Below are 5082 nucleotides of genomic sequence, written 5' to 3'. Positions count from 1 at the left end.
GAGCATAGTTTGGTCTCCTGTTTTGACTTCAAAAAGGGTGGTTATCTTCTTGGAAAGACATGGCCCACGCACAGACGAATCATGCGTAACGTACGAAGACTGGGCGCGTGGCGCGCCGCCGCAGCCGACTAGCCCCCCCCCCCACGCCACCCACCCCCCACCCCTCACGTGAACTGTCGGGACCGGGGCAAATGGAGCAGGATGGGATGGAGAGGTGAGTGCACACTGCGAGGGTGGTGTCGTCTCTTGTTTATATGGGGCAGCTCAGAAGTCAGATAAAGGCTCAGTGGGAGGGCCTGGGGCCAGTGCCCGTTGTACGGCTGGAGACAACGTGGTGGTATTGGCTGTGTCTTGCGACGATGAAACGCTCAAACAACGTCAGGTGTGCCGATCCACTTAAGAAGCACAAAGCGAGAGCCCGGAGAGGATTAAGACGGAACCAAAGAGGTGGTCAATCCCGTCCAGGATCAGCGGATAATAGTCTTAACACTCATGTGTGGCAGCTGTCGCACCAAACCTATCAAAGACGCTGGAAGCCTTCTTGGAGAAAATAGCGCAGAACCTCTTGCGGAGCCGGAATTTGAGCCCAAGGGACAAAGTTCAGAGGGCTCCGACTACCACTACGGATATAGCCGGCGACGCTATTCAAGTCATTTTCGAGGGTATTGAATAAACGCCAGTGCATCGGAGTACGTACCTGTATTTGTACTGCTGTGTAGTTCATCACTCTAGCCATTCTCTTCATTTTTCGAAAGCTTTCCATTCGGGCCTCGCAACAACTTTCTTCTGCAATAGCTGTCGGAAGTGAAACAGTATCCATATGTTTACGCGCAAGGAAGACAGGCATTTGTGTAGAGTTTTTTGGCGCGCGTATCGCGCTGAGAAGTATACGCATGCTCATTTTCATGTATACGTCTCCCTCTCCAGAGTGCCGTTTTCGCAACGCACATGCTTCGTTTCGGCTGCTTGAGGCTGCTTTGCATCACAGGGACAGACTAAGAGGCCAGAGGAGTTGAAGAAGGCAACCAGGTGACTAAAACGTTAACTGGAACAATCTTTCGGCGTGGATAACCCGAGTCCTGAAACCACCCCTGCGAAGAGACAAAGGCGAGAAAGGAAATCGATTTGGAAATGTATATTGCTTGCGTGCATTTAGGCATCGGACGGACAAAGTGGTGACTGTACTGTTAGTAACCGTGCAGCTATAAGGTAAAGTACTTAGCGCAAATAAATGCAACTCACGGAGTGAAAGAAACTAAAGCTAGCCAAGATTATAGAATCTTAGTGTGGCGCGTGAAACAGATCTGTGTTGGCATGTTTTTGTTAGCCACATTACTACGTTTTAAACATTATTTCATCAGCTTTTCCCCTCCGCGCTAACACGTGAGTGTCATCAGCTATACGTGCCACCACGTGAGTGAGCTGATGAACCGTGTCATTGCGTGAATAAGCTGGCGACCACATGAGTGTCGTCAGCTGTGTCACCAGCACCAGCAGTGTCGAATAAGCTGGTGAACTGTGTCACTACGTGAGTGAGCTGGTGATACTCACGTGTCACCAACCATGGGCGTAGAAACAAGGGGGGAGAGATCAGGAGGGCCGTGGCCCCCCACTTTTCACGGCTGGAGGTCAGCAGTTGTTAACTGCCCCCCCACGCCCCACCTCCACCCACTTTTCAGATTAAGGTTGCGTCTAGCTTACGTTTGCACTACCTTTAAATATACATACCGATGTACCTAGATTTTCCAGCCATCTTCCTCAAGATGTGTCATCTTTTTCGTTTGGCTTATTGGCCATCGCTTAGTGTCTCAGCCGCAGGCCGATGCCAACGAGGCCTGCGGAGACTGCAACGCCGGGCGATCAGGCTGTTGTTGCTATGACTTGCAAGCGCGTATGCTCAAAACCATATTGCGTGGTGTTTTATCAGTAATCATTTCTGACCGAATCTCGAATATTTAAGGCCAACATGGATTAGCCATGTTTAATACAAGCTTAGGATCCCATTTCATGCACAATCTACGTTCAGGGATTCTTCAATATATCTGAAGAAAAAAAAACACGGAACTGGAGCCTGTGTGACAATTATTGGACTACCTTTGGCGATCAGGGATGCTGTTGCGTCAATGAAGATTCCTGTGGCTGATCCGGGGGCCAACTGCGCGGGTCGGAAGGCCTCCCGTGCCAGGGAGGGGAATAATGTGATATGATATATCCTTCCAATGGCCTCCGGATCGACCACGAGATCCCGCCACGTGTCGCTAGTAATGACAGCCAGAAGACGCTTCGCAATGGGACGGCGTGGCCCTTAAGCTCTTGACCGGAACCGAAATGTGCCCTTGGTGTTCTACTCAAGGGATACCTTGCCCGGAAGGAAATAAGTGGCCTCATTATTGTTGAGTAGAGTTAAGGTCTCATCATTGTTCAATAGAGTAGGTCGAAATGCAACTTTTAAAAAAACGAGCAAAGGCCATCCATGTTTGCCTAAGAACGTTCATTTTTTTCAGCAGGATTAGTGCAAAAGTTGCATCAAAAGGTTGAACCATGCCCGCCCGCAACCTCGAGAGCAAGGACAGCAATAGGCTGGGTTGTAGCTTTCCGTAAAACCGAACGGACGTCGACCACTTGCAAATGCCACCAGATGGTGGGTTGCCGTGTTAATCTGTCTTCTGGACAGATTAATAGTTACAGAAACACGAAAAACAGAGAATCTTCCTTTACTCTTCCAGTTCCACCACCATATTCCAGCACCACTTCGCTGTGTTTTAACACGTGCTCGGGTGGGCGGTCAAATTGACCATCCAAAGTTTTTCCAGAATGGTTTTCGAACGGCCCGGTGCAGCCGCGCCAAATTTTGCATAGTTGTAGACAATTATATAGCAGATCGTTTGGCATCAACAATTTGACGTACCTTGTGAGGTCGCTGACCTATGGCAAGTCGAGGTCAGGCCATGGTTTCCGCGAAGTCAATTTCTGGGGAATCGTTCAATCTGATGCAACAGCGGAGTGTTAGACGAAGCCACACATCTCGGAGATGCTTTCTTAGGGCAACACAAATATTGAATGAGCAAAAAATGTTGACCTAAGGTCAGGTGCAAAGGTCAGACCAAACGTCAAAACCCAACCTGTTTTATTTCTCTAGTGCTTGCTGTATAGGATAGTTTCTGCTGCTAATTCAAATCTATTGATAGCAGGGACCGCATTATGCATCTTCCATGGGCTTCTTAGAGGTCAGAATAGGTAATTGACCTGAAATGACCCATGTGAACATTGTGATTTTCGAAACATCTGCCTAGCGTAATTTGCTCGCTTACTCAAATGCAAAGAGCAGTCTTACATGATTTTGGTCACCATTACCTTCAGAAGGTCAAACAAGGCCACCGATCGTTAACTGGGCATGTGGCTTTTGCTTACAACAATTATCTAGGTGCTGGGGCACTTGAGAGACTGGCCTGGAATGTGGCCTTGTTTGACCTTATTTGACCGGAGGGACACGACCTAGGAGCCTCACACTTTGACCTAAGTGAATGCACGCACAGGTCAACACAACCTGTAAATTTGGTGTCCTCCAGCTCTCTTAGTCCCCGATATTTCAGGGGGGGGGGGCAAATTGATTCCCCCCACCTGAGCGAAGGGTATCTAGCCGGCCACCCTGGGCCGCGCGTTAAGGGGCCAATCCATCCTTATCATCGACCTAAAAATCGCACGTGTGAAATATGCGCCCAGACTGCCTTGTAGATGTAAGATTGATGTCCTTAAGCGTTCAAAGGTAGTTCTTTCAGAAGCGTGATCATTTTCATCCAACTGTTGGCCACGGCTCAGAACGGTGGAGCCGGACGCTGCGCGGCCTGCGGAGACTGCAAACGCCTGGCGTCGGGTTTTTTAAGCCAAGATTTGGCGGGTACGCATGCTCAAAATTGTGTCGCATAACTGTTATTACTAACCGATTCCAGAGTTTAAATGTTATATCTCAGAACCGTTATCAGTTTCGTCTACCGGTGGACCGTGACCGAAAAGTTAATCACTGAGTAGCGCTCCGCGGACTATGGGGACTGCAACGCCTGGGTCGAGGTTTCTGTGCTAAGATTTGCGACGCAAGCATGATAAAAACTCACGCTATTTCACAGCACCACTAATCAATTCTGACTGAATGTTGAACATTGCCAGAAAATCATGGCTGGCGATGTTAATACACATTGTTGACCACTCGATCCACAATTACAATTTCACACCTCAAATTTCGATCAAACATAACGGATCTAGATCATGCTTTCATCTAGATCACTGACATCTTTGTTTATACCACTAAAGTATACCACAAGTGGTTTATTACCACTTTGTTTTCATCTAGATCACTTTCATCTAGATCACTGACATTCCAATTAGTAGTAGTGCTGCTCAGAAATGTGCAACAAAGTAGCCATACCATCAGTTCGTGGTCAGCCATTTGGAGACAGCCGGGCCAGGACAGTGGCCATCATCCGGCGGACGTGACAGCGCTCAGTCAAGGATTATATGACAGAATGGCCCCTTCATTCTGTGGTTTGGTTTTCAAAAGAGAATTTCCAGTTATGTGGCTTTTGTCACATGGATTTTGGCGGTTTCAAGCCTCCGAATTTGTTCTCCGCCTGACATACCGCGTCCAAGTCTTCTCGCTTGAAAAGCAGCCGGCGAAATGAAGGCGCATGAAAAATATGTTGTAGTGTGAGCGATCGATTCACCTTCAAAGTTCTCATCAGCCTTTGCTCAGGCCATATTTTGGAATTTGCCCTGTGGAGACAGATGCCTCCCTCAATGACCCAAAATGCCCACCCGCTCGTGGAATTTCGACTCGCCAGGAAAGACAACGTTGAAATGGACGAATAATCTTGGGAGCTGGATAGACTTATTTCCCGAATGACATAGATGACTCGGATAGGTAAGAGGGTGCACCAGTGAGAAACAGCTTTAGATGCATATTACATTTGAATAAAGAGCGAAAACCTCCATTTCTACCCCCCACCCCCCTGGTCGTCGGGCTTGTTTTCTAGAAAAAGTTCCTGAAATACGCCTTGAGCTTGCCCCCCCCCCTTACTTTTTGAAACG

The sequence above is a fragment of the Pollicipes pollicipes genome, unplaced genomic scaffold (genome assembly GCF_011947565.3).
Source record: "Pollicipes pollicipes isolate AB1234 unplaced genomic scaffold, Ppol_2.1 Scaffold_3087;HRSCAF=3621_pilon_pilon_pilon, whole genome shotgun sequence".
Lineage (NCBI taxonomy): Eukaryota > Metazoa > Arthropoda > Thecostraca > Pollicipedomorpha > Pollicipedidae > Pollicipes > Pollicipes pollicipes.
Note: the sequence above shows the minus strand (reverse complement) of the source record.